Here is an 8,508-nt window from a genome sequence, read left to right as displayed (position 1 = left end):
GTCCTGGAACTAGCTCTGTAGACCTGGCTGGTCTCGAACTCACAGAGATCCACCTGCCTCTGCCTCCCTAGTGCTGGGATTAAAGGCATGCGCCACCATCGCCCGGCCCTCCTCTGAATTCTAAAACCCTCTTTCTAAATCCCCCTTCATGTGGTTCCCTTCAACACTAACTCTGCCAGGTCCTTCCCAGGGATGGCTATCTATGTGATTACAGCCATTCCCAGGCAATGTGCAAAGATTGCCATTAACTTTGCGAAGGTGTCTCACATCAAGAAGGCTGTCTCATGTTGGAAAGAGATCAGTTCACTCACAAGTATCCAGGTCATTGGTGACTTCACCGCAGCTTGGTTCATCCCTCGAGGCCTGGGACAGCTGTTCTTCCCTTGCCTCTTGATTCCTAGCCAGCTGGAGGAGGCTCAGAGTTGCCACCACCACCACCACCATCATCATCTTCATTTTGAGACAGGGTCTTATGTGGTCCAGCTTGGCCTTGAACTCACTTTGTAATGAGAATGACATTGAACCTGCTTCTCTTAGCTCCAACCCCAAATACTGGGATTAAGTGTTCTGGTGACTCAGTGCTGGTGATAGAACCCCCGGGCCTTGTTCATGCCAGGTACGCTCTCTATGTGTGAGCCAGCTTAGACAGTTTTGAAACAAGGCCCCAGAGCCCCTACCTATAGGGATCACTTACATTTGATCCTCTTTGAGGCCTGAACAACTGCAGAAGACGTGTTTCAGGGCAAACTGTCTCTGAACCCCGTTTGTTCTCTGGAATGTCTGTGCTCCCTGGATCATCACTGTTTTCAATAGTTGATCTTTGGAACTGGAGAGATGGCTCAGTGGATAAGAGTGTTTGATCTACAAGTGTGAGAACCTGAATTCAAATCCCCAGTGCTCACATAAAAAGCCGGGAGTGGCCCCATGTGCTTCTGTAACCCCAGTACTATAGAAAGTGGAGATGAGGGGACATTAGGAGCCTGATGGCCACTAGCCTCGCTCCAGACTTTGTGGGAGACCCTGACTCGAGAGAATCAGATGCAGAGTGATAGAGCAAGACCCATGACATCCACCTCTGGTCTCCATGTGTGTACAGGCACACACATACTCACACACACACACAAATGCACACACACTACACACATACACATATACACTCATAAAACAAGCTGCGCATTTGGGTCCCCTGTGAGGCTGAAACTAGTTTTGCACTATAGGTCGAGGGAGGACAGATTCCACACCAAACGATGTCTCTCCTCCTTCATCCCTCCATTCCTTCCTTCTTCACCTGACTCACTCACTATTCAAGTAGTTGTTGATGCAGGAGATACTTGGGCAACAGTGTTGAGGGGATGGTTCAGACAGAGCACGATGGTCGTCTCCAAGGAACTGAGGGAGTTGGAAGAAGCAAGGTAGGCACGACACATTTGTTGTTAGTTGTTGATTCTGAAGAGTTAGGTTTGAAAATGCGTTATTGTTCAACCCCATCTCCTTTTCTCTCCTAAGAATAGTAGACTGGACCATTGGGATCACTGACTTAGAGAGGGGAAAGCCGAGACCCACAGCTTTCATATAGTCCCTGGCATTCATATAGTCCCGTTCCTCCTTACTGTTTCTGGAACGTTCCTTCACTACCCTTTGTGAAAATATCAATTGTTATTCAGTTGAAGATAAGAATGAATATCGTCCCCTGCGGCACTCTGCTTGAATACCTGGGAACACGATGCTGACCGGATGAAGCGCACACATGAGCTCAAAGGAGTTGACTGAAAGCCTGTGAGAAACTTCAAGTGGGCAGTTCCCGTCCTGGGGAGGTGGAACCCACGGGAATGCCCCCCCCCAACTGAGGCCCATACTTCCCACTGTGCCCTCTAAAAAAGAAAGAAGAAACTAGAACAATTGGCTGCTGAAGTCAAGCACAGCAGTACACACCTGTAATCCCAGCATTCAGGAGGTGGAGCTAGAAGGACCATGACTTAGCCTGGACTACATAGCGAGTTTGAGTCTAGCCCGGGCTACATGAGACCTTGTCTCAACATTCCCTTCCTAAAATAGGCTCTTGGTTCTGTATGCTCTGAAACATATGTTTATGTGTGTGGTCTGCATGTGTGTTCGCATGTGTATGGGCATGCCTGTGTGTGCAGGTACATGTATGTATACATGCAATGGAGGCCTTAAGCTGAGGGTCAGGTGTCTTCCTTGATCACCCTCCGCTCTATTCATTGAAGCCGGGTCTCTCATTCGACCTGAGCTCTCATCCAGTTAGTGGATCCACACAGCTTGCCTGGGGAATACCCTGTCTCTCCTTCCCCCGTGTGGGGGTTCCAGGGGCATCACACCTGCCCAGCTTCTGTGTGTATTTTAAGGATTCAAACTCTGGTCCTCACACTTGCCTGGCAAAGACTTTGCCCGCAGAGCCATCGCCCCAGTCCCTGAAATATCTTCAAACCTCTTTAAAGACCTGAGACTGTGTTGCTCTCGGCCCTGAGACATTTGTTCCTATCTAGGGATGATTTAAACCCAGGAAGCAAGCAGAACTGCAGCAAGCCAGTGGTGGGTGAGAGAGAGCCATCACACTGTGAACCTAGCCCCCTCCAGAACTGCAGCTGAACCAGGCTCCAAGGGGGCGGGGGCCCTCACGGCAGTCCTCAGTGCATAGGGAACTGTGGCCATCTGGAACAGGTTAGTTTCAGTCCAGCCGGGAGGCCGGAGGATGGACTAAATGACCCCTGCAAGTCCCCCTCTGCCCTCTGCCTCTCCGGTTACCTTCTCTCGCTTCCAGCAAGCTTGTTTTCTCTAGGGAAAAATGAATCCATGACTCCAGGTTCCCTTGGGAGTCAAGATGATTCCACTCCCTGGCTTGGGGACTCTGAGCTTCGTGAGACAGAAACACTGGGCGGACTGGGGAAGGAGTCTTAACAGCACACACTATGTATTTAGACTCGTGTAGCAATGTGTGTTTCTCAGAGCTGCATATGCATGGGAGGCAGGGGCCAGGAGCCTTCTTCCTGTCCTCCTCCACCCTGCTCCTCACCACCTCAGGGTGCTAGTCTTTGACTTCCCTGACTGGTATCCAAGCAACTTCTCTACCAGGCAGGAAGCTGTTGAAGTCACAGGGCAGAGCTACCCTTTGATTCTTCCTGCTATGAGATTTTTCTTTCAGGGCTATGGATGGAACCCAAGGTCTCCTACATGCCAAGCAAGGGCTTTATCCACAAAGCTTCACCTCCAGCCCAAGGTCTCGGTTTTCTAAACGCAACCTCAGATGTGTGGGCTGACGACAAATTTCTCTGATGCCTCTGGGTCTGGGTTTATTACTCTGGTGACTTCCTTTGAAACCCTTTTCTGGGCTCCTGTTTTGCTGGTTATTTTTCACACGGAATGGTTTACTATCCCTCATCAACTCCCCTCAGAACAAGAACTTCAGAAAGATGGTGTCCAAGGTCACCCAGCGAGGGCACCGGAACCTGTCCTGGATGACTTCCTCGAGCGCACCCCGCAGTCATCACAAGAGGCTCACAGACTTAGGTCTGCACGCTGTGAAGTCCCTTTATCGTCCTGACTCTGAATCCCTGCTACCATGCCTCAGCCCTCTGTGGAAACACTGTTCATAATGGAAGTTTTCAAACATTCAGAAAACTCTCGAGAAGCAGAAAGGCGCCCGCCCTCCAGGTCAACCATCACCAGCATCTTGTGATGTATGTGTCCGTTTCTGCTGCCTCACCAGCACAGCCCCTTTTAAAAATTCCTACCACTGTGTGTCATTCCGCCCCTAAGTACTTCCATATGTAAGTCTAAAGGGGGCGGGGAGGGAAGGCAGGAAGGAGAAAGAAAACTACGAAACCAAATACCTGCCACAAATGATTTTTCCCACCTGATGGCAGCTAGTTCAACTCAAATGTTGACTCGTGTTGAAAAATAAACATGCACTGCTACATTTGGTTGGTTCCAATGAAAAGGGATAAAAATACACACACTGCCCTTGATGATGCTCCTCCTCCGTAAGGACGTGAGTGGAGAGAATGTTGTCTTCCTCTTGCCTAGGACTGGTGGTTATCAAGTTGTGCCATGAGCTGGAGAGATGGCTCAGCAGTTAGGAGGGAGCACTGCTTGCAGGGGACCTGAGTTTGGTTCTCAGCACCCAGGTAGGATGGAGAACAACCAACTGTAATCCCAGCTCCAGGGACTCCAGTGCTCTCTTCTGCCCTCTGTGAATGTTGCAGTCACACAGCACACATGTGCATGCACACGAATGCAGCATGCATGCTCACATGCACACGCACATGCACGTGCTCACATGTACACGCACATGCACACACACACGTGCAGGCATGCATGCACTCACTCACATGAAAAAAATCTTTAAAAGAAGTTGTCCTATTAACCAATAATGTCTCAAATTCTAGATCTGTGGGATGGCCTCTGCAATGTCTAGTTTTGTGTCAACTTGACACAAGCTGGAGTCACTTCAGAAGGGTGAACCTTAAGTGAGAAATGCCCTACTAGATAAGCCTGTGGTGTATTTTCTTGACTGAAGATTGATGTGGGAGGGCCCAGGTCACTATGGTTGGTGCCACCCATGGGTGGTGGTCCTGGGTGCTATAAGAACGCAGGACGAGTGAGCCATAAGGACGTAAGCAGCATTCTTCCATGGCCTCTGCATCAGCTCCCACCTTCAAGTTTCTACCTTGAGCTCCTGCCCTGATTGCCACTCTTGAAGAGCTGTGATAGGGACATATAGATGGAAATAAGCCTTTTTCTCCCAAAGATGCTTTGGGTGGTGGCGTTTTCTCACAGTGAGAGAAAAATAACTAAGACAGGCTCTCTGAGGATGGGGTAGGGTAGCGTGCTCTTTAGATTTTTGGTCAACTGGACTCAAGCCAGAGTTCTCAGGAAAGAGAGAGTTTCATTAGAAAAAGGCCTTCATCAGCTTCTCCGTAAATAAGTCTGTAAAACATTTTCATAATACGTGATTGATGTGAGAGGACCCAGCTCACGGCGGGTGGTACTACCCCTGAGCAGTGGTCCTTGGTGGGATAAGAAAGCAAGTCAGTAGTTCTCAAGAGGGACAGCCTTACCCTTGGAGACAGCGGTGGGAGTGGCTCATGGCAAGGGTGATCCCAAGCCAGGGATAGTGGCTGACTCTGGCATCAGGGCATCAGGGAGAGGCAGGCATGGCAAGGCTGTTGCCATGGACATGCTGTCTCTTCACAGTAACAGAAACCTAACTAAGATGGCAGAAGCTGGTACCAGGGTTGGGGTAGAGTTGTGACAGACCTGACCGTGTTTCCTGGTGGAATGCGGACTTTGGATTAGGAAAGCACTAACAGTTTAAGTGGCACTTGGAGCCATACTAGTAGGACTGTGGTTGACAGCAGTGTTGACAGCAAAGCAGATTATAATGGCAGGGCGCAAGAGATCTCACAGGTGAAGAATATTAGTCAGTGACCGAGAGATCATTCTTGGGATATTTTGGTGAAGAATGTGGATGCTTTCTGCCCTTCTCAAACAACAAAACAAAACAAAACAAAAAACTGTTTGAAGCTAAATTGAAGACTTTTGGACTAACAGCATTGGGAGAGGAGATTTCAAAACAGCCTAGCAGTGACTGTGTCATGTGGCTACTAGTGACCAGTCTTATTTAGATTTATAATAAAAAGGAGCAGACTGAGCAGGGAAAATGCACAATGTGCATTTTGAGGAGAAAGGGGGCATGGGAAGTATAATAGGGCTAAATCCTGTGTTCAAGAAAATAAACAGATTAAGGAAAAACCCGACACTAAATGGAATAAAAGGAGTGGTGAGCTCAGGACGAGACCCCACCTAATGAAGCTTCCAGTTTGTGAAAAGGAATTAAAGAAAATCATAGGGCTGGTGTGGGGGCACAAGCCTTTAAATCCGGTACTCCAGGGGGCAAGGCAGTGGATCTCTGAGTTCTAGGCCAGCCTGGTCTACAAAGCCAGTTCCAGAACAGCCAAACTTAAGTAGAAAAGGAAACCATCAAAACCAGAAAGTTGGTGAAGATGCAATTCAATGACAGAGATGTTGGTCTCAGGAAAGAGAGGTCTCAGTGAAAGCAACGTAGGACTAGCTCTGGGACAAGATTCCATCCCCCTGTTCTCACCGAGTGCTCCCCATACCACCTGGGCACATCACGTTGCCTCCTTGAAAATAAGTGCCAGATGCAAGGAGAGAGTATGAGAAGCCAGCCTTCTATGGTGAGCCAAACTGAGCCGAGCTTCTGTGATTGAGCTGCAGGCTGGCAACTGACTTACAGTCATGAGATCCGCCAAGCAGGTGACGTGTGAGTCCTCTTCGTATGCGAATTAGCAGATATGCTGTGGATGCAGGAACCAGCAGAAGGTGCCGAAGGAGGCAACACCAACCTAAGGCTGGCTATGGGCTATAAGATTGACATCCTGAGGGCTGGGGAGATAGTTTAGTAGATAAGTTATTGTTGTACAAACATGAGATCCCTAGAACTTTCATTTAAAAATAAAAGCAAAACCTGGGGAGGTGGCACAATCTGTACTTTCAGGGGTGCTAGGTGTGAATCCTCAGGGTTCACCGGCCATCTGTGAGCTGCAGGTTTATTAAGAAACCCTGTCTCATCCAGGCAGTGGTGGTACATGCTTTTAATCTCAGCACTCAGGAGGCAGAGGCAGGTGGATCTTTGAGTTTGAGGCCAGCATGGTCTATGGAGTGAGTTTCAGGACAGCCGGAGCTACAGAAGAAACCCTACTTGAAAAACAAACAAACCACCACCACCATCACCAACAAAACCAAACCAAAAAAGAAAGAAAGACATTATCTTAAAAAGTAAAGTGGACTCTTTTTGCCCCATCTACTGCGAGAATGAAGACCATGCTCAGCAATCAGACGGTCGACATTCCAGAAAATGTGGACATCACTCTGAAGGGGCGCACAGTCATTGTGAAGGGCCCCAGAGGAACCCTCTGGAGGGCCTTCAATCACATCAACGTAGAGCTGAGCCTTCTTGGGAAGAAGAAGAAGAGGCTCCGGGTTGACAAATGATGGGGCAACAGGAAGGAACTAGCCACCGTCAGAACCATCTGCAGCCACGTTCAAAACATGATCAAGGGTGTTACGCTGGGCTTCCGCTACAAGATGAGGTCCGTGTATGCTCACTTCCCCATCAGCGTCGTTATTCAAGAGAATGGGTCTTTGGTTGAAATCCAAAATTTCTTGGGTGAAAAATACATCCGCAGGGTTCGGATGAGGACAGGCATTGCTTGTTCTGTCTCTCAAGCCCAGAAGGATGAATTAGTCCTTGAAGGAAATGATATTGAACTTGTTTCAAACTCGGCGGCTCTGATACAGCAGGCCACAACAGTTAAGAACAAGGATATCAGGACGTTTTTGGATGGTATCTATGTGTCTGAAAAGGGAACAGTGCAGCAGGCTGATGAGTAGACCTAAGTTACCAGTTCCAGAAACAAGATCCTGAATTTTAATATGATTTGGGGTATCTTTTGGGACAATAAAAGACTTGTATTGAAAAAAAAAAAGTAAGGTGGAAAGCAGCTGAGAGGGACACTTGACATCAACCTGTGGGCTCGGCACACACATCCCCTTGCATGCATGTCCACACTCACAAGAACACACAGACACAGAAAGAACGGTGCCCGGGTGGCCTCATCTGCTGACCTGGACAACTTTCAGATTGGAGAATGGGGAAGGCCAGACGCTCTTTTGCGCCTGCTGCTCCTCAAGGGTCCTTTGATGGAGACGCTCTTCTCAGTGGCCGAGTCATCCATTCACGTCTAGCCCCGAGACTGGGAGAATGGTTCAGTGGCAGAGCACTTTCACAACATGCCTTGAGATCCTTGGTTTTACCCCAGGACCGCGAAGACCCTCAGACAGTGTAGTCGTAGCATTTAGGAAAGGGTGGGCACAGAATGGTCAGAGGTACCCAGTGCAGTCATGTCGTAGAAGGCACAAGTGAATGAGTGGAAGAAGGCTGAGATGGTGGGTACCTCACCAAGACCTTTCCTAGTCCCTGCGGCCCATCCTGTCTCACCGACCTCAGCACAAGATCCTAGAACAAGCTCCTCAGGTCTCACTAGCTTCCCCAAACCCCTCCCCATGAACTCTGGATCACTGTGTGTTCCCTCATTACCTTGTAAGTCACAATCCAATAGTTGTCATCAAAAGCTTATCTATGCAGTTTAAACTAGAGTAGTGTGAATATTAACGTTCTAAAAGTTAAATTTGTCTCATTCTATACCCAAGCTAGCCTCAAACTCACAATCCTCCTCCCTCGGTGTCCCCAAGTGCTGAGCCAACACACTCAGCTTCAAATAAAGTTCTGACATCACATTTTCAACTCTGGCCCACAGAAATGCGAACAAGTATCGGCCAACACACAGAGTCTACACTGACATTTCATGAGCAGCTTCTTTTCTGGTGGGAAACCTCCCACAGTTTATTCTCCCTTGAAAGTTCTCCTTCAAGGGTACCCATTACAAGTTCTTCAAAAAAGAAAAG

The 8,508-nt window shown here is 48.5% G+C and overlaps 1 pseudogene; it reads left to right on the top strand.

Annotated features, from left to right (window-relative positions):
* Window positions 1–6,852: 6,852 nt before the first annotated feature.
* Window positions 6,853–7,529, top strand: LOC101981331 (annotated as a pseudogene).
* Window positions 7,530–8,508: the final 979 nt, after the last annotated feature.

The sequence above is a fragment of the Microtus ochrogaster genome, unplaced genomic scaffold (assembly GCF_000317375.1).
Source record: "Microtus ochrogaster isolate Prairie Vole_2 unplaced genomic scaffold, MicOch1.0 UNK1, whole genome shotgun sequence".
Taxonomy (NCBI): domain Eukaryota; kingdom Metazoa; phylum Chordata; class Mammalia; order Rodentia; family Cricetidae; genus Microtus; species Microtus ochrogaster.
Note: the sequence above shows the minus strand (reverse complement) of the source record. Positions and strands in the feature narration are given on the sequence as shown.